The sequence below is a fragment of the Phocoena sinus genome, chromosome 8, assembly GCF_008692025.1.
Source record: "Phocoena sinus isolate mPhoSin1 chromosome 8, mPhoSin1.pri, whole genome shotgun sequence".
In the NCBI taxonomy this organism is placed as follows: Eukaryota; Metazoa; Chordata; class Mammalia; order Artiodactyla; family Phocoenidae; genus Phocoena; species Phocoena sinus.
In genome coordinates, this window is record NC_045770.1 from 59005180 (window position 1) to 59032971 (window position 27792).

Below are 27792 nucleotides of genomic sequence, written 5' to 3' on the forward strand. Positions count from 1 at the left end.
ACCTGCCTCGTAAGTTTGTCGAGATAACTAAAGGAGATGATTTAGACTCATTTTGTGAAATAATTAAAAGAGATATGATTTTAGCACGTGAAGAAGACAGGGAGGATGGGAGTATCCCAGGAAGATAAGAGGGGCAGGAAACCCACAGGTATTATGGGCAGAGAAGCAAGGTCACAGCCAGACTGACCACAGATCAAGGTTCCCACATTGAAGACTATCCTCAGAAGGGAGGGCAGCTGAGGGAGCCCCAGCAGGACTTACACCCCACCATACCCTATCACCCACTCACCCTTTACAGGGGCTGCCATACCTACACCTGTCCCTGTGCGGGGCACTTAGGGACTCTGAGGTGGGTCAGACCCTTCCGTGATCTTGAGGAGCTCACTGTCAAGGCTGAGGGTGGAGGGAAGAGGACAGGGGAAGAACCAGAAATAGTCAGCGACAACTTAAGGTGATGAGAGCTGAAGGAACCAAGAGGGACGTTAATGGGAATGGGGGGCGGGCAATGATCAGGGAAGGCTTCCTGGAGGAGAGGACACCTGCCTTTGGAAGATGGGTAGGAGTCAAGAGGGTGGAGAGAGAAGAGGAGCAGAGTGAGCGAAAACTGGGGCAATATGTTTGGGAAACTGTCAGTCATCCCTGTGGCTTGAGGGGAGTAGAGAGGGCAAGGCTGGGTTGGAGGATAGGAAGAATCTTGGAAGTCATCCTCTGCCCCCTCCCAAGTGTCCTCCATGGGGCTGAAGGCCAATAGGTCCCCAGCCTTGTCTGGTGTGCTTTCTGCACCACAAACACTGGGGCTTGTCTGGGGAAAGAGCTGAGGGCTAACCTCAGATGTTATCAGCAGGTGCTGTTGTAGTGTGAAGCCTCCGCAGCCTCCGCTGGAGGCCCTGGGTCTCTGTAGCCCCTTCTGGAATCTCTCTCCCCCTCGGGAGCCCTCAGGATCCTGACCGTAGGAGCCACCCATTGGGGTTGAGCTCAGAGCATCTGAGTGTGTGGGTCTCAGGTCAGCTAGGCTGGTCCTCCCACCTTACAGATCAGGAAACTGAGACTCCTGAAGAGCAAGGGCCTTATCAAGGTCTGGTCTTCTAATTTTCAGTGTGGGGTCGAGCACCCCCAAACCCACTCCAGGGCAGGACTCCAAGCCATCTGATCCACCTCTGACACAGCAGAGCCCCGCACAGTTGCTAAACTGAACAAGTTCAGAACCACAATGCCCTGGACTCCACCCCAACCCGTCACACTCAAACGTCTCCAGCCATACTCAAGAGGCAAGAACCCTGGGTTCAGGCTCCAACTTGGAACCATCCATGCTGTGCAATCTTGGTCAAGTCAGTTCCACTCTCTGAGCCTCAGGTTCTTCACTGGTCAGACAGGGAGAATCACTGCTACATAAGACAGCTCATGAGGAATGAGTAAGACAAGGGGGCAGGTGGGTGCTCCGTGGGGCTAGCAGATCATGCGCTGCCCTGATGTGGAGGCTGCATCTGCCCATCTTGGCAAAGAGACCCCGAACACTTCTCAGCAGGGGGTCTTACCAGGTGACCTAGCAGAGGAGGAGGGGTCATGGTCAGAGGAGTCAGGGAAGCCTCCTAGAAGGGGCCGTGATCAGGTCTGTGGAGAAGCAGGAAGGGTCCAGTTTCGGAGGAAAGAGGCAGAATGGAGACCCCAAGGTAGAAAAAGGGACAGAAGTGTTGGCCAGGATATACGTGAGCCTGTGATTCTGACTGCCTCACTCAGAGTGCTTCCAGGATTTGGAGTTCATTGGTTCTTACAGTCCAGTTCCAGGAGTCTCTGGTTCCAGGAGTGAATGCTAGATGTTTCTTCACTTCTGTTATTCATTGCTTCTGACAGCTTTGGTTTTGAGATTTTCAGAACCACGGGAGTCTAGACTCTCAGAGTAACACAATCATAAATCGCTTTCCCAGGAGTCACAGTGTCTCAACAAACACTTGCTAATACCCCCATATGCCCAACCTCGGAAAGACCCTGCAAACCCAGACTCAGATCAGACTCTGTCAGGCCCTTGAGGAGCTCCAGTCCGGATTGGGAGGAAGACACAGACATGGACCAAGTCCGCTTGAGTGATTAAGCCATGACTAAGGGAAGCCCTGGGGATATGGAATCCAGAGTAACCTCTAACTGGCGTGGGGAGGTAGTCAGGGAGAGCTTCCCTGAGGAGGGGCCGTTTGAGCTGGGACTTGAAGGATGATATGGAGTTTGTCAGGTAGACAAAAAGGTAGGAGATCACTGAAGGCAGAGGGAGGAGCACGTGCAAAGACGCCGTGGTGTGACAGCGTGTCCTGTCGGGGGAAGACTGGGGGGTCATGTGAAGTTGGAGTGGAGGGTTAGGTGGCACAGAATGTGGGAGGGCCTGAGGTCTCACACGGAAAGTCTTGAAGGCTGGGCTGAGGCCTCAATCCTGAGGAAAATGAGGAGCCCTGGCAGGGCTTAAGCAGGGAAGGACATGGTAGGAGGTGATCTTTGCAAAGATGGTGCCACATGGAAGTTGGATAGGAAAGGGGGTTCAGAAAGGAGGGATCGGGGGCTTCCCTGGTGGCGCAGTGGTTGAGAGTCCGCCTGCCGATGCAGGGGACACAGGTTCATGCCCCGGTCCGGGAAGATCCCACATGCCACGGAGCGGCTGTGCCCGTGAGCCATGGCCGCTGAGCCTGCGCGTCTGGAGCCTGTGCTCCGCAACGGGAGAGGCCACAATACACATAATGGTCCGGTGAGGGGAGCCGATCCCTTGGCCTTGGATTTCCTTGTGAGATGGAAAGCATCCTTGCCGGCCCACAGCCCAGCCACAGCAAGACTCCTCCCACAAGCTGAGGCTGGGGAGATAGGGCGCTCACCAGGAAGCTGTAGCAACACCAGGATCCTCCCCAAGGCAGGGGGAGAGGAGAGGAGAGGGCCCCAGGAAGTCTGAGGGAGGCCCTCCTCCCATGCTCCAGTGCCCAGGCAGTGTCATTGTCACTGTGATGACAGGGCACCAGGGTGGAGCACCAAGGAGGAAGCAGCTGCCCAGAAGGGCCTAGGTTGCCCACCTTCCCAGCAGGGACTCCAGCTACTCACTGGACCAGACACAACTCAGTCCTTGGAGATGGCATGACAGAGGAGTAGAGGAACCCCTCTGCTCAAGAACCAACTGTATCTCTCCATGGAGCAAGATCTTTCTCTTCTATTATACACCTACTTTCACCTGGTCATTCATTTCCCAAACACTCACTGGCACCTTCTCTGTATCCAGCTTGTGCTGGGTGATGTGGACAGAGAGAGACAGTGGGCCCGGCCTGACCTAGTCCTGCAACTGACCTCTAGGATGAGTACAGAGGTCAGGGAAGGCCCCCATAGCCAGTCTCCCAATGGCTGGGAGAGGCCAGACCTGAGGACACAAAGGCAGGCCTAAGAGGAAGGTGTGGGTCAAAAGGTACACCAGACAGACCCACAGAAGGAAGCTGGGGAGAGGAAAGATTTCACCGGGGTAACTGCACCCCCTCTCACCCAGATCAGCAAGGCTTCTCCAGCCCTGTGGACAGCCTGAGCAGATACTATCTTACCAGCAGCTGGGTAATCAGGCCACAAGCAAGAACTGAAGACGTGTTTTCAGGATGGAATTCAAACTTCCCTCAGCCTGAAAACTAGAGGACCTGGCCTCACCCAGATGGGGCTTCTGTCTTGAATGCGGAGGGATAAGCTAGGTAGGGCAGGTAGGCGGGAATCCCAGCTTTCACCAGCTTTGTGACTTTGGTCAAGGTGCTCTCTGAGCCTTTATTTCCTTATCTGCAAAATGCGAGTAATAATTCCTCCCTTACAGGGCTGGTGGAAGATAAAATGAAGTACACTTATAAAATGTTACTAGTAAGCTGTCTCTGCAGAGAGGGCAGGGAGAGGAAGGCTGTCAATAGTTAAAATTCCAATAACCAGCACGATCCCTCACTATTGCATTTGTGTTCTTGTATCGTCTTCAAAATGCATTTAGGTCTGTAAGTATCACGCGCCTCCCCTGTGCATTGCATTTTACAGCTTACAAGGCCCTTTCCTAGACATTGTCTTAAGAATCCTCATAGCAACCTGCATCCGAAGACACTAGGACCATCATGCCCAATTTACAGATGGCAAAACTGACACCGACAGGGGCACAGTGGCTCCTCACAACCAGGAAAGAAGCCAAATCAAAGCCTTCACGGGGTCACCTATGAGGACTTGGTGATGTTCTCACACTCTTTTAGCTGGTCCCTGGAGGATCCAGAAACCTCAAAGCTCTGTGCACCCTGGGCAGGAGGAGGACAAAAAAGGAGGGGCCATAGTCTCACTTTGCAGTCCAAGCTTGGCAAGCATTTGTGAGCGTCACCCACCGTGACACTCCAACCCCTCCAACCATACCCCAGGACAGCCCAAGGTAAGACGAAGTGGAAAGTGATAAGCCTTTCATGCCAGCTGTCCCCTCCCCCCAGCCCCACATACTCTCAATTCAAGACTTCACTGGTCCTGGCCTCCTTTTAGAGGCTGGCAGGGCAAGAACTGTCCCAAGGTCACCCAGCGTGTTGGGGGCAAAGCTGGGATGAGATCAATTTCAAGTCTCCTGGCTCCTACTAGGGGAGGGAGAGTCCTAACTCTCCCCAAATTCCTCAGCAAGAGCATCTGAGGACTCAGAGAAGTGTTTGGCCAAGGGGACAAGGGCTCCAACTTTAAATAATGCCTGGATGGTTCTGGTGTCAATCTCACAAATGCCCTAAGCTTCACGTACTCAACACTACTCAATCCATTCTCCACGCCGCAACCAGAGAGATCTTTCTGAAATGCTGTTCTGACCATGCCCTGCTCACAAAACTTCCAAGGCTCCCTATTGCCTTCTGGATGAAATCCACGTTTTCAGCTTGTGCACCCTGAGTCCTGTAGTGCCCCAGGACACACTGTTCTGACAACCTGTGCGCCCATTCTGGTGACCTGATTCGGGTTTCCCCTTCTTTGTAATGACGTGGAGCTCCACTGTAGACGGGCTTTCACTGGGGAAGCTGGGGACAGAGGGCAGGGGTTAGGGGCTGCTGCTGCTCTCCCAGTTTAGTTCAGCACTGTGCAGGGTCCTGGCAACACACAAATGAGTGAGACCCAGTTCCTGCCCTCCAGGGGTCCCCAGACCTTGGGAGAGGGAAGGAGGAGACAGACAGAGACCGTAACAGTCCAAGGTGGGACCAGGACTGCAAGAGCCCAGAAGAGGCTCCAACCCAGCTGGGGCAATCAAGGAAGGCTTCCCAGAGGAGGGGGCATCTGAACTGGCCTCCAAGGCTGGGTAGTTCTCCAACTGAAGAAGATGAGAGTAGGAGGGCAGTTCAGGCAGTGAGTATAGAATATGCAATGGTCCAGAAGCAAGAAACTGACTACTGTGCACAGCGGATTACATGCATTTACTAGAGGGTGAAGAGTCAGGCAGGAGAGGTGGCTGGAGAAGGTGGCAAGGACCAGTTCTCAGGGGCCTTGAGTCCCAGGCTAAGGGGCTCAGGCTTAGTCCAGTGGAAGTCCTGTGAAAGTTTAGCCCAAGGAGGAGAATGATTGGGATTTGGGTTTCAGGAAGTTCCCTCCAGGAACTGATCCCCCCACCCCCAAGCATTGAGCCTGCCCAGGAGGATATTTGTGTTGAACATGACCCACACACCAGCTCTTCAACTGTCCTCATGTTCCACATCATTATTACTCCCCCTTTACAGACGAGGCCACTGAGGCTCAGAGAAGGGACATGCCTTGCCCACGGTCACAGTGTACAAGGCACGATGGACTATAGCTCTCTGGGTCTCCAGAGAGCTTTTAGGGGCCTCTGTTTGCTCAAAGACTCTCTTTCCCAGCCGCTCCCACCAATAGATAGCTGAGACTTTATCTGGGCCCCACCCTGACCCTCAAAAGCTCCCCATTATTCCAGCCTAGATCCCAAACAAAGTGGGCACTTCAGGCTGTGGGCCCAGGGAAGCTGGGGATGCATGATGAAAGGAACAGCTGCCATCAGTCCCACAGACTCCAAACTGGCAGTTCTGGTTCACAGCAGGGCCTGGCCCTTGGGTCTGGCTCCCGGCGACCCCAAGCCTGACACCTGCAGCCCTAGTTGGGGTGGGGAGAGAGGGAACTGTCTTTCTCCAGACTGACCCTTCGTACCGCAGCCTGCCAGATTAAAACTGCCCTGACAGAGGGTTAACTGTCCTTCTAGGCCTCTGCTCTGGCCCCCCCAAGTCTTGCCGAAGCCCAGGCGAGGTGGCCCCCCAGAGCGCCCCTGGAGGGAGGGGGCTCAGCGGGCTTCCAAGGCTGGCCTGTCTCTGGCTCTGGTCCCACGCTGCCGGGGCGCCCACACCAGAGAACAAACACAAACAAGTTCCACAGGTTCAGCAACTCGACCCCGCAGGGGCGCACTCACTCACCCAGTGACAAAGACTTTCCCAAATACGCGGACGCACATTCACCCGGGTATCCGTGCGGGTATCCGTCCACATTCCCCAAGATCGAAGCTCCAGTGGAGACCCAGCTCTACCACGGACCTGCCGGAGCGCTCACACCGGCCGGGAACCGCGCCTCCTCGGCCAGCCCCGCGCGCTCCGCTCTGCCTGCCCGGTGCCGGCTGAGCCGCCACCGGCCGCGTATCCGGGCCTGCCCGCCGCCGTCTCCTCGTCTCCGGGCCCTGCAGGCGGCTCGCCCTCACCTCGCAGGGCGCTCTTCAGCCCGCAGTGCCCCGGCCGCGACTCCCGGTTGCCAGCGCCAGCGTTCAGTCGCCGCGGCGGGGACCCACGTGCCTGAGAGCCCCGCCCGCCCCGCCCGGCTTCCTACCCTGCTGGGTCAGGCCGGGGGCGGGACGGACTCTGGACAGACCCAGGCACAGCCATCACCACCTCCCGTCCCGACAGACACTCAGCCAACCACTTGGGGACGCTGCCGGGCGATAGGGCCGCGGGGTCAGGGCGTCCGCTTCGGGTGCTGCCCGGGGAGGGGCTGGCGGCGACTGTCCTACCGCCTGGGGACCGAGGCTCCCTGGGCTTCCTCATACGGGATGGTGAGTGGTCTTCAGAGACGCTAAAGTTTTGCAAAGTTTGGTATCCTTGTGGCCCCTGTCACTGCCCACCGCGAGACCTTCCCCGAACCTGTGTCCATTCTTCCCAGGCACCTTGCTCAGAGCACTCGCCTCCTATTTCCAGGAGGAAATCCGGGCATTCAGGGTTCTGACTCTCCAGCTCTGGAGAGGAGGGTGGGGGGAGCCTCCCCTGTGCTCTCTGTGCTTAATCTCAGCCAAGAAGAGTCGCTAGAAATTTCCTGAACACTCGGCTTTTTTTGGTCCATCATCTTCAGCTGCTTCCCTTGAGTTGCCTTCTCAGACAACTCCAGACACAGACGTCACTCGCTTCTCTACCCTCAACCCCACTCCCATGGCTCCTGTGGCCAGGGACCCTATGTCTGTCCCTCTCCTGGACTGTGAGCTCCAGGAGAGCAGGGACCAGGTCTGTCTGCCTTCTTCTCACTGGTCCCAGAGGTCCCAGGAGTTGTTCAATACTTGTTGGATGTTTGAATGGATGAATGAATGAATGTCCCTCTCTCTCTCATTCTGGTCTAGGTGTCAGGAGTGCATATTCTGGCTCAGCTTCAGCACTGACTCTGGGAGACCTTGACCCAGTTCCAGCCCCTTTCAGGGCCTCCTTTTCTGTGAATTAGAGGCAATTACACTCACCCTCCCAACAACCAGTGACCTTCCATGTATGGCTTTAGACATTCAGTGTCTGGACCAGTGCACAGGAGGTCTGTTTCTGTGGCCAAGGAGCTTGCCCAGCGCCCTGGGACCTTGAGTCCTACTGGGCTCCACATCAGCTGACTGGGGCCTGGCTGCAGCCTTGCCAGGAGCGGGAGCAGGGTGGACACACAGTCCTGTGTGGCTCAGCCGCCTCGGCAGTGCCCCAGGGACCTTCACCCGGGAGACACAAAGGCCTCTTGTCCAGCCTCCTCCACCTATTGTCCAAGCTGGTCCATGCAGCTTCTAGGGGACTAGGAATCTCTGTGGCCCCTACTTATGGAGTCCGGGCCTTGGGGTCTCAGTGTGGGGAAGGCCCCCTGGACACTGGAGGCCTCAGCCAGCCCCCTTCTTGCCCCTCCCATCAGCCCTCTACTGTAACTGCTATTTAGGTCCAGAGAAAAAATTCCTTTGTTACCATTATGCGGAGCCAGGGCTCCGCCGCAGCCTCCAGTCGACTGGAAGGTGGGCAGCCCAGGTTCTGCTCCTGCTCTGGTCAAGTCCCGTACTTTACAGCAGAAGAAACTGCATCCCTGAGAAACACAGGGTCTGAGCTACCACAACAGGTGACTTAGGCCTGAGGCACAGAGGCAAGGGATTTGCCCTTGAACACCACAGCCTTGAGTCCCATCTTGCCTCACCTCCTTTGATGCTTCTCTGAGCCTCAGTTTCCTCTTCTGCAAAATGGCAATAATGATCCCTTTTTCAGTGGCCCGTCTGGTGTCCTTTTTACAGGGTTTTGCCCATCATCCCCAGTGACCTTGGTTCAAAGGGTTAGGATTCCCTTCTAATAAGGGGCTGGAAGTCTAGGTCTCCTGACATCTTTCCCTGACACTCATTACTGGGCTTTGGAGATCATCCAGTCCAGCAGGCTCCAAATCCCCCAGCTGAGTCTCCTCTACTTAGGGCAGCCTGAGGAGCCCCCATCCCACTTCAACCTGAGCTCCTTTGCTTTTATCTTTGTATTTACTTACATTTTCTTGTAAGAGTTTGATGAACCATGATCCGGCTGGGAACTGAGGCCCAGCGAGTCCCATAGCAAGCCCCACACAAGGCTCTGTTACAGCTGGGTGGAAGAGCATGCAACCAAGCCAAGTCGCCGCGGCGGGGACCAAGGCGGGCTAGTGGCGAAGGCCCAGACACGTAATGGTCCCCACGAGGAGGGGGGACCACGAGAGGAAGCGGGGAGCAGGGCTCCATTAGCAGCAGCGGGTCAGGATGGGGAGGGCAAGCCCAGGAGTGCTTCTCGCCAGGCATTAGGAGGCTTCCTGCCTCTCCAACCCTGAGGAGGCATTTGGCTCTCTCAAGACTTCTCGTCTTCCCTCTCTGACTGCTCTCATCTCCCCTGAGAAAACCCACTCTGAGAATTTGTGCTGGGGGTGGAGCCCCGGCCCCGGCTCAGGTCTTGTCGCTCAGCTGGGACGTGACACCTCCAAGCCCTCCTTCACAGGTGCCATCACCCCCTTTATCCATTGCCTGCCTTATACCCTCTGGTGGCCACCACCACCCTCAAGATAAATCCTGGCTCTGCAGGCTACCACACCAGGCCTTTCCTCCCCCCCACCTCCCCTCCTGCCTCTGCTCCAGTCAGACTGCAGTGCTGAGCCCTCACTCGCCTCCTGCCTGGCACTTGCAGCTCCCCCTGCCTGTGCCCCTTGATGCTTCTCCACCCTTGGCCCTTTCTCCTAACTCCCCACCATGGCTCCTCTAAGTCCCAGCCCAGGTGCCCCATCAGGTACCTCCCTCTGTCACATCACTTACCACAGTCTTATCACTGTCGATATCTATCTCCTCCTCTAATGGGGATCTGCTTGAGGGTAGGGCTAGGGTCCCTCCTGTTCACAGTTAAATGTCCAGCACACAGCACTGTCTTTGTCACCCGGGCAACCTCAATGAATATTTATTGTATGAGTAAATGAGTAAGAACTCTACTGATCACCTTCTTTGTGCTTGTCATTGTCTCTTTTTTTATATAAATTTATTTATTTTCGGCTGTGTTGGGTCTTTGCTGCTGTGCGCGGGCTTTCTCTAGTTGTGACGAGTGGGGGTTACTCCCCGTCGCGGTGCGTGGGCTTCTCATTGCAGTGGCTTCTCTTGTTGCAGAGCATGGGCTCTAGGTGCGCGGCCTTCAGTAGTTGTGAGTCGCGGGCTCTAGGGCGCAGGCTCAGTAGTTGTGGCCCACGGGCTTAGTTGCTCCGTGGCATGTGGGATCTTCCCGGACCAGGGATCGGACCCAAGTCCCCCTGCATTGGCAGGCGGATTCTCAACCACTGCGCCACCAGGGAAGCCCTAGTCATTGTCTTAAAGTATCTAATTTAATCTTCACCAGAACCCTAAGAGGTAGGTGTTATCTTTATCATTTTACATATAGGGAAACTGAAGTGCAGAAAGCGGAAGTGAATGTCCAAATCACACAGTGAGTCTGCGGTAGGTCTCCTGGCCCTGAAACTGCAGTGGGCTGGGAAGGAAGGCCCTGCTGAGTTCCCGGAGTGATGACTGAGCCATGGCACTGGGACCCACGCTGCAGCTCTGGTTACACAGGGCTGGGCTGGCTCCAGCAGCCTTGTCTTGCTAGCTCTCTGGACTGCTGCATCGGCCTGGACCATCCCTGCCTCCCTCACCGACCGGGAACTGTGCTCCTCAGATTTCCAGGGCAGGGGCCAGGCCTCTGATGTCAAATGCGGCCTGGAAGCTCTGGCTCTTGGCATGCCAAGATGCTGGCACCCGGGGGAGGCAGCCCCAGAGGGAGGAAGCCTGGTCTAGGCCTAGGCAAGCCTCTGTTCTACCTTTCTACTAGCAGGACCAGCTACATAATTTGAGGGACCCAGGGCAAAATGAAAATGCAGGCCCCTTATTCAAAAATTAGTATGAATCTCAAGATGGGATAGTAGAGCACTAAATCAAGTACAGGGACCTTCAAAGCATGGGTCAACGCCTGTGAAGCCAGTCCTATCCTCAGAACTTGGTTTCTTCATCTGTCAAATGATGGCCACCTGGCCAGGCAGTGATAAGGATGAGGTGGGAGATGTAATCAGGAGTTTCAGTGAACAGCGTGAGGTTGGGTAGGGGTCCGTGTGGCCATCATTTGTTGTTTACCTCCCAGCACTAACTAGCAGACCAATTCTTGTCAGGAGTTTGATTCCTCACACAGCTCCTTTTCATGAACTAAAAACTAAGGCTCAGGCAAAATGGCTTGGTCAGGGTCACACAGAGACTCAGTGGGGGAAGCCAAGATCAGAGCCATGGCCAGTCTCTCTGCAAAATTGGTGCTTTTTGTAACACAGGCAGAGAGAGAAGGGCAAGAGGGAGGGGGTTGCTGCTCAGGACAAAGAAGGCCACTGTGCAGACAGAAAGACCTGACCACAGAGGCCCCTGCAGGGGCTGGGCCAGATGGGTGGATAGAAAAGCCCCTTGGTGACTGGGGGAGGTGCCAGGAGCTGCCTCCCAGCCTCTCCCTGGTCGTGATGGGGGTGGGGAGGTGGCACGCAGAAGCTGGGAAATGGGTCAAGGAGGAGAAACAGACTCAGGGCCAGGCCCCTTATCCCAACCCCAGGCCCAGGCCACCAGAGCCAGAGCTCCCCACTCTGCCTCTCCCCAGCTTCTCCTGCGCAGCCTGCCAGCTGAAGGGATCCCCCCCCGCACACCACCCACCACCTTGCTTTCCCCCACCTCAGTGAGAGTGGGGCTCGTCAGGGAGCTGACCATCTGACAGCTCCAACCTCACAATCCTGCTCAGAAACTTCTGGCTACTCTCCATCCCCCACAGCGGGAGGAAGCATAAGCACCTCAGTGTGTCATTCAAGGTCCTTCATGACCTGCCCCGTTGACCTTTCCACACCCCCCCGTCCCCACTCCCTATCAGCCTCCACAACCTAGTCACATGAGGCATCCCAGTTTTCCAAATCACTCAGTCCATTCACACACAACCCTGCGTTTGCTCATGCTTTTCCTTCCTCCTGGAGAGATCTTTCCCCCTGCTCATTGCTGACTGGAATCCTTTCTCCTTCACTAACCAGTTCAAGGCCCCCTCTACCAGACAGCTTTCCTCTACCCCCACGGTTGGATGTAACCTCCGCTCTGCCCCCAATGTTAGATTCACCCATTCTTTTGCAGAGCTTACCCCAGTCTGGCTTGAGCTGTAGTTTGGATCCAGAAAGCCTGCCTGGAGGAGGGGGCATTTGAGCTGGGCCTTAAAGGGTAGGTGGACTTGACTGGTGGATGACAGTGGTAAGCAACCAACAAGAACTCACAGAACCAGCTCTCTCTCAAACATTTTATTTAAATCAATCTATTTGGTTCAGATAGCAAGGGGTCCATAGTTCAGAATGGCAGGAGGTGAGTGTGGGGGGCCGGGTCAAGGGATAGATAAACTGCAAGGGCCAAGTCATGACAGGTTTTATATGACATACCATGGACATTTTTCTGTTTGCTTGTTTAAAACACACCTGAATTTATTTCTCAGCTCTATGGTTTACTAAGTAATTCTGCTTTTATCTTTATTATTTTCTTCCCTTTAATTACCTTGGGGTAGCTTTTCTGTTCTTTTTCTACAATCTTATTAAAGTGAATGCCTATTTTGTTTCTTGGCATTTTTTTAAATAACATAAGTATTTAAAGCTATGTTTTCCCTCTGAATTTAGCTTTGGCTGCACATTGTACGTTTTGATATGTAAAGTTTTCTTTATCATTATTTTATAAATAGTTGGTCATTGAATTTTTAATTTCTCTTTGACCCAGTAAAAGTCTTTTTAGGGGAATATTTAAGCTTAGGAGTTGTTTGTTTTGTTTAAAAGGAATATTGTGTTATGAATTTCTAGTTTTATTTCAGGTGTATAGGGGGACGTTGGTTTGAAGTCTGTAGTTTATGTATATTTTATTTTTTAGAATTTACTTTTTATGTGTTTTATGGAATTTTTAAAAGGAGATGTGTGTTCACTTTTTATAGGATCCATCTTTTGATATTTTATTAGTTTAGTTGAACCATACACATACACACACATACATTTTAAAACAATGTATATCCATATTTATTTTTTAGCCTATGTAACCTATCAGACTGATAATGATGTATCTCTTAATACTTTTTTATTTACATTAACTTCTCCTTCTATTTGTACTTCATCTATTTTGATGCTCTATGATTCAATATATAAAAGCCTTCCTCATTATGGATTTTTTTTTTTTTTTTTTGGCTGCGGGCAGGCTTTCTTCAGTTGCAGTGAAGGGGGGCTACTCTTTGTTACGGTGCACGGGCTTCTCATCGCAGTGGCTTCTCTTGCTGTGGAGCACGGGCTCTAGGCTCGGGCTTCAGTAGTTGCAGCACGCAGGCTCAGTACTTGTGACATGCAGGCCCTAGAGGACACAGGCTTCAGTAGTTGTGGGGCATAGGCTCAGTAGTTGTGGCACAAGGGCTTAGTTGCTCCACGGCATGTGAGATCTTCCCGGACCAGGGATCGAACCTGTGTCCCCTGCATTTGCAGGTGGATTCTCAACCACTGCACCACCAGGGAAGTCCATGGATTGTATTTTTTAAATGAATAAAAGTATCCCCCTTTTAGCCCATTTAATGCTTTTAGTCACAATTTTTATTATTTCTTATATCACTCTTACCATCCCCTACTTTGCACTTACCTAACATAGCTTTATTTGTGGTTTTTAATGTAAATTTTCTTTGTCTTTTAACTTTTTTACTTAAAATTTTGAATGAATAATGTATCTATGTTTCAACAATTAAAAATACAAGAAAAAAAGATATACAGAGAAAAGCCTCCCTCCATTCTCCATTATTCATCTACCCACTTCCCACTTCTCCCTTCACCCATAAGCTGGAAAGTGGTTTCATTATTTTCTTGTGTATCCTTGAGTTTCTCTGTGCAAATACAAATATTTCTACTTATTTTCCTTTTTTTTAAAACGCAATCCATTTTATTTTTTTAATTTTTGTGTTTTTGCGGTACACGGGCCTCTCACTGTTGTGGCCTCTCCCGTTGCGGAGCACAGGCTCTGGACTTGCAGGCTCAGCGGCCATGGCTCACAGGCCCAGCCGCTCCGCGGCATGTGGGATCTTCCCAGACCAGGGCACGAACCCATGTCCCCTGCATCGGCAGGTGGACTCTCAACCACTGCGCCACCAGGGAAGCCCTAATTTATTTTTATTTATTTATTTTTGGCTGCATTGGGTCTTCGTTGCTGTGTGCGGGCTCCCTCTAGTTATGGTGAGCGGGGGTTGCTCAGCAGTTGTGGTGCAGGGGCTTAGCTGCTCCGCAGCATGTGGGATCCTCCTGGACCAGGACTCGAACCCATATCCCCCGCATTGGCAGGTAGACCCTCAACCTCTGCACCACCAGGGAAGTCCCTATTTTCCTTTATTTATTTATTTATTTTTTTATTTTCCTTTTTTTAAAACACAAACATAACATACACAATACACAGAATCTTGCATTTTATCACGCAATTGTACCTCGGGGATTTTTCTTAATCTTCCTTCTTCAACTTGCACATTGCAAGTTTCCTCATTCTTTCTAGGGGCTGCAGAGTATCCCATTGTATCGAGGTTCCAGAATGTATTTAACCAATTCTGTGTTGGTAGACATTTGGATTGTTTCCAATTTTTGCTAGTACAAACAATGTTGCATTGAATAGCTGTGTGTGCATACTTTTTGTCCATGTAGGAAAATTTCACAGAAATATTATTACTAAATCAAAAGTATTGTGCATTTGTAAATTTGATAACTACTGCTGAATTGCATGTCATTGGGTTGTACCAATTTACCCTCCCATCAGCACTGTGAGAGAACTTATTTCTCCATAGCTTCACCAACATCGTGATAGCAAACTTTAGCAATTTTGCCAATCTGATAGGTGAAAAATCTTGTCTCGGTGTATTTGGATTTGCATTTCTCTTATTTTGAGCACATCTTTTCATAACAAAAGAGGCATTTAAGATCTATGTGCATTTCTTTTTCTATTATATCCTTTAACCATTTTTCTATTAGGTTGTTGGGCTTATTGATTCCTATTAGCTTTTTATATTTTAGGAAGATTATCTATCCCTCTGTTATCTGAATTAAAAATGGTTCTTCCCAACTTATCATTTGTCTTTTGAATTTACTTAGGTTTTTCTTTTTTAATTGTAGAAGTTTTTATTTTTCTGCTGTTGAATTGATCAATCTTTTCTCTTATGGTTTCTCAATTTTGAACCATAATTAGAAAATCCTTTCCTACTCTAAGATCTTTTCCCCATGTTTTCTTTTAATACTCATATCCCATTTTTTACATATATATCTTTACTACACTTGGACATTATGTGTATTTGAAGTATTTCTTATAAGCAGAATATAGTCTAGTTGAATTTTATTTTTAAACATGAGGCTGAGAATCTTTGCCTAGCATAGCATAATTTATTTATATCTATTTCATAACTGACGTAGTCTCATTTTACTTCTTTATTTTCGTGTTTCCTTATTGCTTTGTTTTTTTCTTCTCTGCTATACATTCTAGGTTTTTCTTGTTTTTATCTTCTATAATGGTTTAGAAAGTAGAGCTCCAGTTTGTAATTCTATAAGCCTTCAGATTGTCAAGCACATATATTTAAACTCATATGTACCCAGTTACTAAAGTCAATAAAATGTGTCACTTATTGATTATGTGCTAGACACGGTGCTGGCTGCTTTCCCTGAGTCTCTACTGCTGTCTGCATTTTACAGACAAGGAAACAAAGCTCAGAGTGCCTAAGTAGCCTTCCCAATTTTCGATGATCTCCTCTGGATGATACGAAATTTAGTAGGCTTCAGGCCATCAGGGCCACCCCTGGAGCTGGAATGGAAGAAATCTCACTTAAACAACATGGCTGAAAATTAAGGAGGAGTGAATTCTTCGAAGTCAAATCCCCAAAGGATTCAAAAATCCCCACAGTGGATTTCACAAGGGCCTCACAACCCTGTGATATCAAACTGTTGGATTCCTGCCAGTCTAATAGGTGAAAAATCACGTTTCCTGTAGTTTGGGTTTGCATTTCTCTTATGAGGGAAACAAGCATCCTTTCATGTTTTCAAGCCATTTGCATTTCCATTTCTATAAACTGCTTGTTCACATCCTTTGCCCACTTGGGAAGCATCCAGCAAATAACCACTGTATCAAAGCTTCCTGGGGTATGTGTTTGTTTTGAGAATACCAAGCAGATGACTTTTAGAGGTTTATTCTGTTTCTCATAGAAAATCATTTCAGGCATAATAAACTCTTCATCTGAATTTTCAGAACAGTTTTCTTCCTCCTGTGTGTAGGATCTTTTCACAGGTCCCGTGTCGATTGTTTTTGTTCACTCTTGCTCCACCAGGCAGAGAAAAAGCCAGGCCATGCACCGCCTCCTGCTCCTCTCACCTTTACGTTGCATTGCTTAATAATGGTAGAAGTCTCAATCCCACCGTGAAACAGATGTTGTAGACACAAAAAAAGAGAAGCTGATGGGGTTTATTAGGGAATTATCACCAACATCATCAATAATAGCTGGAACTTAAATATCACTATCTATCTATATTTATATCTATATCTAGTGTATATTATGTGTAGTATATAGCATATATAGTATAATATATAGTATAGTATATACAGGTACATTTATTTATATATATGTATGTGTATACATATATATATACTAAATACACACACTAAATTTACACACATGCACGTAAATTTAGTTCTCACAACAATGCTCCAAATTGGTATTATTACTATCCCCATTTTACAGGTGACAAAGGTGAGGCACAGAGAGGTTAGGTTACTTGCCCAAGCTCACACAGTTAATAACTGATGGAGCCAGGACTCTACCATGACTTTCTGGCGCTGGAATCCATGCCCTCAACAACCCTGATGGTTGGGGTATGGCCAAAAGTCCATTTAGTCATTGCTGTCCCTGGGTCCCTGAGAGAAGAGTAAGCAGTGGGAATTAGTCTGTTTTATTTACTTTGGAACCATTGGTTCTTCATTCATTAATTCATTTAATCCTATGATTCATTCATTCAACAAATATGTATTGAGTGCCTATTACGTGCCAAGGCATGTGCTAGGTGCCAGAGGCATCAAGATAAATTTTAGACACGGTTCTTGTCCTTAAGGAGCTTGCAGTAAAGGAGAAGGGAGGCACGTGGTCAGTTAATGACACAGTATGACACATGCTATTCTGTTTCAGAGGGAGGAGCAAGTGGTGTGTCATCCAAGAATGTGTTTCTCAATCTGTCCCTGTCTACCATCTAGTTAGTGCAATTTCTCCCTCACACTTTGCCTTGTGATCCTCTCTTATCTTTAGTTTATATAGTATCATGGCAAGTTTTTGTATTATTGCTTATCTTCCTGATCATTTCACAGGGAAAATGATAGTGGAATGATCAGTCATGTCTACCCTAATTTTTTTTCATCCAAGAAACGTGGCCTTGTTCCTGAGAGTGATGGGGAGCCAGGAAGGGCTCTGAGTAGGACAGACGGGCACTTTAGAATGAGGTCTCTGGATGTAGTGTGGAAAATAAATTGGATGGGGGAGGTGAGGCAGGCAGTGCAATGAGAAGGCTGCTCAATAGTTCAGGTGGAGGATGAGATCTGAGCAAATGCTGTGGCTGGGGGAAGGGAGAAGGGTATGGATCCAAGGAATATTAAGGGAATGGAATTCAAGGGATTTAATAATGTTTAATGAGCATCTACTAAGCACTGGCACTGTGCCAGTGCCAGGAATACAGCAGAAAACAAGATAGACACAGTCCCTGCTTTCATTCAGTCTAGAAGGAAAAGATAGACAATTGGAGCTTTTACAATAAAAGATAATAAATGATGTGACAGGACACTACAGAATAACAGAAGGGGAGACGTGGAGGGTGTGAAGGAGGAGTCCAGACTGATGCCTGGATTTCTGCCTTGGCTGTAGAAGTAGATGGTGGTATCATTATCTGAGCCAGGGAACTCAGGAGGGCAGAACCCCATGGATGTCTCTTGGAGTCCCCCAAGCCCAAGACACGCAGGAGAAGGGGAGGTGGTGAGCAAATGACCATTGAATGAATAAATAAATGGATGAGGGTTTGTAGATACTCCCCAGCCCCCAGCCTGACCCTGAAGGAGGAAGATGGGGAGTGGTCCAGAAAGAAACTTGAAGTTTCAGGAAGCCCAGCGGTTACTCAATACCTGCAAACTAACCTCTTTTCAGTTACCCAACGGGCCACACGCGGCAGCTGTCACTTTCTCCTGATGTCCAGCAACCAGAGCTGGGCTGCCATGACTCAATATATTTGGGGCCTGGGCAGCAGGCAGACTCAGCATAGCCCTTGGTTATTCAGAGGCCATCAGCCTGGGCCCCACAGAGTGTTGGAGGAACTGAGGGAGGAGAGAACCAGCCTTGCAAAGTCCCTGGGTACATGTCCCCAGAGTTAGGGACCCTTCCTCTGGCTCCCGCATCCCCCGTGTGCCCTCTGTCTCGGCATCGAGACCCCATCTCTGGGTCTATCTGCCTCCATTCAAGGGCAGGGACTGGGTGATCACTCTTTGTATCCCCAGCACCCAGCCCAAACAACCATTTCTCCCCAGCACATGATAGAAAATGTTTCTTGAGTTAGTTCATAGTGCTATGCCTTCACCCCCAGGGGTTAGTCTCCTCGACCCTCAGGAGAAGTCCCGCTAGCAGCCACACAAACACCAGTCCCATTCTTGGTATGTGGCAAGGATGCCCATGGTGGGACTTCCTGATGGTGCCATGGTTAAGACTCTGCACTCCCAATGCAGGGGGCCTGGGTGCAATCCCTGGTCAGGGAACTAGATCTCACATGCATGTCGCAACTAAGAGTTCACATGCCACAACTAAGGAGCCCAAGGGCTGCAACTAAGGTGCCTGCCTGCCACAACTAAGACGCAGCGCAACCAAATAAATAAGTAAATAAAAAATAAACCAGAATATATTTTAAAATTCATTTCAAAAGAAAAGGATGCCTATGGTTATGTCCCTGAGTGGGCAGGCTGAGGCTCTGAAAGCATCTGAGCAGGTAGGAAAAGGCACCAACCCACTGCCCCCCTCCGAGCCTGTCAATATCTGAGAGTCTTAGAATTGTAGAATCTTAGAATCTGAAGGACAGAAAGGCCCTCTGTGGTCATGACCTCCAATTGCCCTTTTGTGAAATTCCAACTGTCCTGTCCAGGCCCTGATCACAGTGCCCTTGGCAACAGGAACTCACCGCAGCCTGGGATCTGGGACCTGCCTTATGTGATTTCCCTGAGGGTCTCCTTTCTATCTTCAAGCCCACACAAACCCCAGCTGCCCCCAGGGACCAGAACGGGCCACCAGAGCCAGGGCTGGGGATGGGAGTGGGGTCCCTGCAACTGTTACCTCCAGCTCTCTGCCGTCCCCAAGAGATGAGGAAGTAAGCAGGAGATCCTTTCTCCAAGGCCACAGTTAAAGTGTCATCACATGCAATAACCAAACGATCAACGGGGCTGCATCAAGGTCAAGTAGGACAAGAGACAGGCCACTTTACCAAGCAGAAAGCTGAAGTGTTGTAGACAATTTTAAGGTTGTGTGCAATAGTGGTTAAAAGCGTGTCTGTTACGTATGAGCTGTATGACCTGGTGCTTAATCTTTCTGGCCTTAGTTTTCTTGTAGGTAAAATGGGACACTGACCCGGTGGGCTTGCTGTGTGGATTAAATGAATGTACACAAAGGGTCAGCCCAGTATAGCACTAAGGAGGCACTCAGTGAATCCGGGCTCTCACATGGAGATGTCTGGAGAGCACGTGAGCCGAACACAGCCCCTGGCTCCTCAGGACTCAGAGTCCGTCCAGGCTGATGGCCAACTGCAGTGCCATTGGGAAGAGGGAGGCCTGCTACATCCTGGCAATTGCCCAGTGCTGTTGGCTGTGCCCGTCTTGTGGTCTCCCCACCCCTTGGGTCTTTTCTACCTGAAAGTGGGCTAGGGCTCTCCTTCCAACTCTTGAGTCACTTATTTGTGTGGCTCTTCAAGCAAAATGTCATGTGATTACTGAAGTTTCCCAAGTGCCTGCTGGGAACAGAGCCCTGTGCGGGAGGTCCAGGGGACAAGAAGAACCACTGAGAGTGGGTCCAGGGCGGTGGGGAGTGCCACACAGCCAGCCCCGGGCAAGGCAGGAAGTGGCCAGGCGAAAACTGCAGGCAGCTTCCATGGAACCCCACAGCTATCCCAGTTAAATTCATTCTCAAGTACGTATTAGACAAAGTTTTTTTTTAATGACTATAGAAATAATGTCTCTTCATTAAAAAACATCTGAAAAATACAGAAAAATATAAAACAAAATAAAAGGTCTAACAGTCCTAATCCACACAGATAACTGATGTTAAGATTTTGGTGTGTTTTGTATCAGAGTTTTCTGTGCATTGTAACCTAGTCATAATGCACATATAATTGTATCCTCTGCTTTTTTTCACTCACCATCATGGCACAAACAAACATTTTCCTGGGATTTTACAACCTAGTCATTTTATTTTATATTTTATTTTGGGCCGCGCTACATGGCTTGTGGGATCTTAGCTCCCCAACCAGGGACTGAACCCGCGCCCTCAGCAGTGAGAGTGCAGAGTCCTAAACACGGGACTGCCAGGGAATTCCCTATAACCTAGCCAGTAAAATTCTACCCTGTTGATTTCAGCTCATCATTCTTACAAAAATCCTTAACTTGTGTTGAGATTTAGCCGCCTCTTCCCAGGATAGAATGGTGCTGGGTGTCAGCCTGGAGGAGAAGGGAGAAAGAGGAGGAGAGGAAGGGGAGTGGAGGTGAAGAGACAAAACCAACCCCACTGGAGGTTCATTCTCTTTTCCCCTCTCTCCCCGTCAGGCTAAATCTGTTTCTCAGTATTGAAAAACCCAAGGGAGTCATCTGACCCCCAGAGTTACCTGGGCATACCTGATATTCTTCTGAATCTTTCCCCTGCTCATTCCATACACCCTTCCTTAAAAGGAAGGGAGCTCACTCCCTGGTGGGTCAAAAGCCTTCTTTCCTGGGCACCAGTCCTGCAGGCCCTGGACAACAAAGACCCTGCTCCAGCCTCCCTGCCTACACTTGGATCCTGTGCCCACTTGTCACGTGACCTGGTTTCCAGGCCTCTGTAGTCTGGTCACCTTCTCCTGACCCACAGCATACCCAACATGTCAGAGAGGCCTGAGAGCTCAGGTGGGTCTGGCTGAGTGTGCAGCAGAGCAGGGCAGTCACCTCTCTCCTGAATGCTATGTCTCTGTTAATGCCGCCTTCATTTGCTTGTTTGGTAGCTGTTGCCTTGGCTCACATAGAGTTGTGCTCAGCTCAAACTCTGAGCTCGTTTCTGCATTATTGTTGGTAAACCAGTTCACCCACATCCTGTGCTTGGACAATCATTTGAAGAAATCTACTGCAAGACTTGATTCTTTGCTCTCTTTATGTATTTGAATTGTGATTCAACTCTTTCTCTCGGCTTCTTGTAGGAGAATTTGATACATGTGTGCTGTCTTTATCCAACCTATTGATAAGATGATAACTTGACAGGCCCAGGACAGAAATCCCCTTCCCACAGGCCCTAGTCCATAACCAGAGCTGCTACATAAGTTTGACCAGCTTCCTAAAAACCTGTGAAGATATATCACCTTCTTTAGAAATCTAATCATGCAGAGGTATACACAAAAGAATTGAAAACAGGTACTAAAACAGATATTTATACATGAATGTTCATAACAGCACTATTCACAATAGCCAAAAGGTGGAAACAACCCAAATGTCCAGGAATGGATGAACAAAATGTGGTCTATTCATACGATGGAATATTACTCAGCCATAAAAGGAATGAAGTTCTGACACATTCTACAGTGCAGATGAACCTTGAAAACATTATTCCACGTGAAAGAAGCCAAACACAAAAGGTCACATATTATGATTGCATTTATATGAAATATCCAGAATAGGTGTGGGGGCTGAGGAGAGAGGGAAATGAGGAGTGACTGCTTAACGGCTATGGGGTTTTCTTTTGGGGTGATGAAAACATTTGGAACTAGATAGAGGGGGTGGTTGTACAACACTGTGAATGTATAAATGGCACTGAATTGTGCAGTTTAAAACGGTTAATTTTATGTTAAGTGAATTTCACCTCAACTTAAAAAATGCAACTGCAAAAAAAAAAAAAAAAAAGCAACTGCAGGGCTTCCCTGGTGGCACAGTGGTTGAGAATCTGCCTGCTAATGCAGGGGACACGGGTTCAAGCCCTGGTCCGGGAAGATCCCACATGCCGCACAGCAGCTAGGCCCATGAGCCACAACTACTGAGCCTGTGCGTCTGGAGCCTGTGCTCCGCAACAAGAGAGGCCGCGATGGTCAGAGGCCCGCTCACCACGATGAAGAGTGGCCTCCATTTGCCACAACTAGAGAAAGCCCTCGCACAGAAACGAAGATCCAACACAGCAAAAATAAATAAATTAATTAATAAACTCCTACCCCCAACATCTTCTTTAAAAATAAAAAATGCAACAGCAAAACGAAAACAAATGCATCTGCAAAAGAAAAAAATCCAATGCATTCATCAGACAGCCTTGTGCCAAGTACCGGCGACACTGAGATGAAGGAGACCAGCTCCCTGTTTTGGCCTGGTAGAGCCCAAAGCCTTTGACACTAACAGGGCGCTACCCTCTGAGATTCACCATCCTTTTTGTGGGTTCCCTCATTGGTTACTATTAACACCACCATGCAGACTTCCAGGGGTGCTGCCCCTCCCATCTTAGTGACTGGGCTGTTACAACACAGAATGCATCCTCTTAGTAACTTTGCAGTGGAGAAACCTGACAGACATAACCTTGGCCATGTGATCAAGGTTAACAGCCACAGTAATGAGTCATGTTGATCGAATGTACCCTTGATCTGACGTGATGAGAATAGCACTTTAGCTGTGAGGTCTTACTCCTAAGGACTCTTAACTTTAGTCTAATCACGAGAAAAACATCAGGAAAACCCAAATTGAGAGACAGTCTACAAAATACCTGACCAATACACCTCAAAACTGTCAAGGTCATCAAAAACAAGTAAAGTCTAAGCAACTGTCCAGACCAGAAAGAGGGTAGGGAGGCATTATAACTAAATGTGAGGAAGTATCCTGAGATGGAAAAAGGACATTAGGTAAAAGTTAAGGAAATACAAATAAAGTATGGACTCTAGTTAGCTGACAATAATGTACCAATACTGGTTCGTTAGTTGTGACAAATACAAGATGTTACAATAGAGGAAACTGGGTGGGGGAGTATATGAGAATCCTCTGAACAATCTTTGCAACTTTTCTGTAAATATAAAACTATTCTTGGGACTTCCCTGGTGGTCCAGTGGTTAAGACTCCGCACTTCCACTGCAGAGGGCACAGGTTCGATCCCTGATCAGAGAACTAAGATCCTGCATGCTGTGCAGCATGGCAAAAAAACAAAAACAAACAAACAAAAAAGCTATTCTTTTTAAAACTTTATTTATTTTAAAAGATTATCTTAAAAATGTATCCTTCTAGGGGCTTCCCTGGTGGCGCAGTGGTTGAGAGTCCGCCTGCCGATGCAGGGGACGCGGGTTCGTGCCCCTGTCCGGGAAGATCCCACATGCCGCGGAGCGGCTGGGCCCGTGGGCCTTGGCCACTGAGGCTGCGCGTCCGGAGCCTGTGCTCCACAACGGGAGAGGCCACAACAGTGAGAGGCCTGCGTACCGCAAAAAAAAAAAAAAACAAAAAAAAACAAAAACGTATCCTTCTAAAATCCTTACAAGGGCTATAACAAGGCTGTTCAGATAGAGGTGACAATGGAGAAATGAACAGAGTGGAGTGTGACCTGCTAAACAGTTTGGTGTAACAGGTGTCATTTGTTCTCAGGTGCTAAGTGACCCCAGGGAGAAAAATAAGGGCTTGCCCTGACTGCGACCCTACTTTCCAAGTTCCTCAGCAGCCTCTTCCTGACTTGGGAACCCCCTTGTAGACACCAATACCTTTAAAAATCCAGACTAAGAGTCAGGGTTTCTCTTCCATAGCCAAGGACCCCATAGCAGTTCTGCTTTCCAGACCCTGGACCACACATCTTCCCCAGAGGACTTACACGGGGAAGAAATTTAGGTGAGATGCCTCATTGCCTTTTCACAGGTGTAGTTTCGAGGCCTGATGGTTATGTTCTAAATCAAAAGTAGAATGATATTTTAATCCTACATAATATCCATAGGTGCTCCCACCCATTAATCAGGGATTATTTCCTTCTCTACTAAGCAAATATTCCTCCATTTGGTACGTGATATCATGGATGCCTTTGAACGAGGCCTTTCTCAAATACAAATGCAGGGCAGGGCACTGTAGAAGTTAAGAGGAATGGTTTAGAATAAACAACCCTAGATTCAAACCCTGATTCCATCACTTTTTAATTTACTTAAACCCTATGACCCTGTTTCCCCCACTGTAAAATAAGGATGATAATAATAATGTCTATTTTATAGGATTGTTGGAGGAAGAGATAATTCATGCAATGTGTTTAGCACAGAACCTGATATAAGGTCTCAGGTTCCTGTCAAGTTTCTTGGATGGAGCTGATGAGAAATCCACAGGCTCCAGGGAAGTGGCACCTGCCACCAAGGCCACCAGTCCCTGAGTGAAACAGAAGCCAGAATAGAGAGAGAGGACTGGCTGGATCCTGGAACCAATAGGAGGAAAGGAAGGGGTAGCAAAGGATCTATCCACAGCCAAACTTGACTCTGAGGGTTGCTGGTGAGGAGACTGGCACAGAGTGGCTCTCAAGGTCTCAGGCATGTCTGCATCCAACAGTATGTTATATTCTCCGAGGCAATCATAAGATGAATCATCGTGAAAACTGCCCCACACCCGCTCCTGTGAGGACTTGCCCTGCACCGGGTACATACCTGGAGAGGCCAGCGAAGTCCAGGAGGTCCAAGACGTGGGTTTTGATGTGCCCTGAGCTCCTGGAGCCCTCTAGTTGAAGGACCGTGAGGAGGCTTGTGTGGTACACCCAGGGGCAGCCAGGGTGGCAGAACAGTCGGAAGCCTCTGGGCGTTTCAGCCCCAATTGCACCCTGGTGCCCAGCACTGTACCTGGCACACAGTAGGTGCTTACTGAGCACACAGATGAGAGAATGAAAGGTACCTGTCCTCAAGTCCTTCACAGTCTAGCAGAGGAGACATGGCATACTGCAGACCCATGAAGCATCTTGCCCAGAAGTAAGCCTGGATTGTGGCCGTTGAATACCTTGAGGGAGCGAAGCACTTGCAGGGTGATGCGTGGTAGGATGGTGTGAGCCTGGGCCACGGAGGAGGAAGGCTGTGTCTGCACAAGGGGACCAGCTACCCCAAGAGTGCTGAAGAGCGCATGACTCAGGGTAGGGCAGGGCTGTGGGCTGGAGGAAGGGTGGAGTGCCCTGGGAAAGTGCCAGTGAACCCCAGGAGGAGCCAGCCTCATCTCTGCCTTCCTGATTCCTTCCCTCCTTTATTGTTTCTGTGCAAAGGCTGCTGCAGAGTTCAGAAACAAGCAACAGCTTTGCTGGCATCTGCAGCATGAGTAGCAAAGATCAGAATGGGATAAAGCTGGAGTGAGTTTCTCAGGGCCGAAAATAGGCAACATCTCAGAGATTACTTTAAAAATAAGGGCGGGGACTTCCCTGATGGTCCAGTGGGTAAGACTCCACGCTCCCTAATGCAGGGGGCCCAGGTTTGATCCCTCGGTCGGGCAACTACATCCCGCATGCCCTAACAAAGATCCCACATGTCCCAACAAAGATCCCGCATACCGCAACTAAAACCCGGTGCAGCCAAAATAAATAAATTTTTAAAATAATTATAAAAATAAAGATAAGGGCGGCTCAGGCTGACAAAAGCTTGAGCCTCAACATTGGATAAAGCTGGGTTAAAATCCTCATTTAGTCTAAACTCCTAGCACCTGAATTCCCTGCTTCTTTAATCTGGGTATTGGAAATGGTGTCGGTAGGGGCCTGGCTCTTTGAGTTGGGGCTCAGTGCCTGGTAGGTGGACATCGCCTGTCACTGTTACTGCACTGCCCCAGACCATGGCTGTGAGCAGCCTGGGCAAGCAGATGCTGAAAGCAGCAGGGGCCTCCATGTAGGGCAGAAAGCCACTCGCCTTACCTGATGTTGCTGAGTGACTGTTTTCATCTACAAAAATTGCCCCAGCAACACCTGATGCCCTGAGTATGACTGGTCCTCCCAGCCAGCCGGGAGCAGCCGTACCCTCCCTCAGCTCTCTATCATTTCATCTTCCGTTCTGGGTTCTCAGCCCAGTTCTAGAGAGCATGAGAGAAGAGAAAAACCCAGCCCCTGCCCTCTGGAAACGTAGGATCTTGCAGGACAGGTCACCCTCCAAGCAATGGCACGTCATGACGCTAAGCCGCCACAGGGCCACAGCACTGGAGCTCTTGGCTCTCAGCCTCCTCTGCACTGATCCTCTACGCCATCCACACCCCTCCTCCCTTAGTTCATTGCACACACCTGGCCTTCACCTGCCCTCTTCCCTCCGTCTGGAAGGCCCTTCTTCCAGCTCCAGTGGGGAAGGTCTCCTGGGAGGCCCTTCCTCCACTGTTCGCCCCCAGCGCTTTCATTTTTTCCACTGATTGAAGCCTGCTCTGTAGTAGGGCCCGAATAAAACAGAACAGGTAGGGCCCCACTGGCACAAAGCCTCTAGTCACGTGGACCAGTCAGTCCTGTGAAAGCACGATCATCCTCCTGTTTTGTGATCGTTTGTGTGCCTGTCTCCCCACGAGCCTGTGAGCTCCAGGGAGGCAGGGGCTGTGTCTGTCCTGATCACTGTTGCGTGTCCAGCACCTGCTACATAGAGGGCACTTGGCTGACTGAATGGCTCTGTGACAGTGAGTCTGACAGCACACTGGGAGCTCAGAGGAAGCGGTCCTGATGCTAAAGAACAGCTGAGGGAGCTTCCTGCAGTGGGTAGAGTTTGTATAGGAGGGAAAGGGGCAGGAAGAGAGCAAGGGTGTGGAGGTAGGTATGAGTCTGGGCTGTGCTGGAGATGGTGGGGAGACCTGCCTGCCTTATTGGGAGGAGGGGTCGTGACGTCAGCTGGATACGGGGCAGGAGGAGTTCAGGGGCTGCCTCTTGGGACCTCTCTGCCTCTCTACACAGCTCTTGGTTTCCCCCAACTCCTGGTTCTCCCTCCCTCATCCCCCTACCTTCTAACAAGGCATCAAGAAGTCCATGGATAAGGGACTCAGAGAGCAGCAAAGTAGGTGACCAGAACTCTGGTCATCTGAGCATCTGGGGCCTTCCTCTGTTGAAGTCCCGGCTCTAGTCACCTTTCCCACCTGGAGTTGCCAGGTAAAATACAAGACACCCAGTTAAATTCAGACAAACAATGAGTAATTATTTAGCATAAATAACACTGGGGACATGCTTATACTAAAAAGTTATTCATTGCTGACCTGAAATTCAAATTTTTATTTGCTAAACCTGGCAACCCTTTCCCCACCCCACTCACCCCTGTCTTGGGCTTCCGGGAAGCCATCAGAGAGATCCTGGGCCTCCTGCAATATACTCAACAAAGGCAGAATTTAGATGGAAGAGATACTGAAGGTTATTTAGTCTCATCCCTTGCCCCATGGACTGGGAGACTGAGGCCCAGAGGGGACAGGCACTGGCAAGTCCTTGGGCCCCTCCCAACTCCCTGGCTGTAACTTGGGCCTCCTGGAGAGCAGAAGGACCCTTGAGGGTAGGGGTTTAGGAAAGGCCAGGGCCCTCCTGGGTAAGGCAGGGCAGGGAGCCTCCAGGTTAACCTACCCCCAGGCAGTTTCCTGGATCCTGACACCCCAGGTGAGTCACCACCTGCCAGACTACATCTAGAGCAGTTCCAAGGCCCTGCTGGGCTTGCTGCACGAGGAGCTGGGCGGCGGGGTGTGTGGGGGGGAAGGGATAGGGGGGCTGGGTGGGAGGGGGTTCTCTTGGGCGGGAGCAAGTGGGTGGGGCTGGACTTCACGGGAGAGGCCTGGCTAGCCCCCTCAGGCACTTCAGAGATGACTCAGTTTCACTCCCA

At 49.8% G+C, this 27792-nt stretch overlaps 2 protein-coding genes across 4 annotated transcripts in view; both read right to left on the reverse strand.

Annotated features, from left to right (window-relative positions):
- The window catches only part of P2RY6 (pyrimidinergic receptor P2Y6), a 98331-nt gene extending 73583 nt beyond the window's left edge, over positions 1-24748 (reverse strand). Inside the window, exon 1 of the mRNA XM_032639326.1 lies at positions 24646-24748. The gene's annotated coding sequence lies outside the window, so the exon portion shown is untranslated. The remainder of the gene's footprint in view (positions 1-24645) is intronic.
- Positions 1-24762, reverse strand: part of P2RY2 (purinergic receptor P2Y2) — a 35207-nt gene extending 10445 nt beyond the window's left edge. The window contains exon 1 of one of the 3 annotated variants that reach the window (XM_032639322.1): positions 24646-24762. The gene's annotated coding sequence lies outside the window, so the exon portion shown is untranslated. Of the gene's footprint in view, positions 1-6682; positions 6747-24645 lie in introns of those variants that run through there. The other 2 variants (XM_032639321.1, XM_032639320.1) reach the window with 2 other exon arrangements.
- Between the last annotated feature and the right edge of the window lie 3030 nt (positions 24763-27792).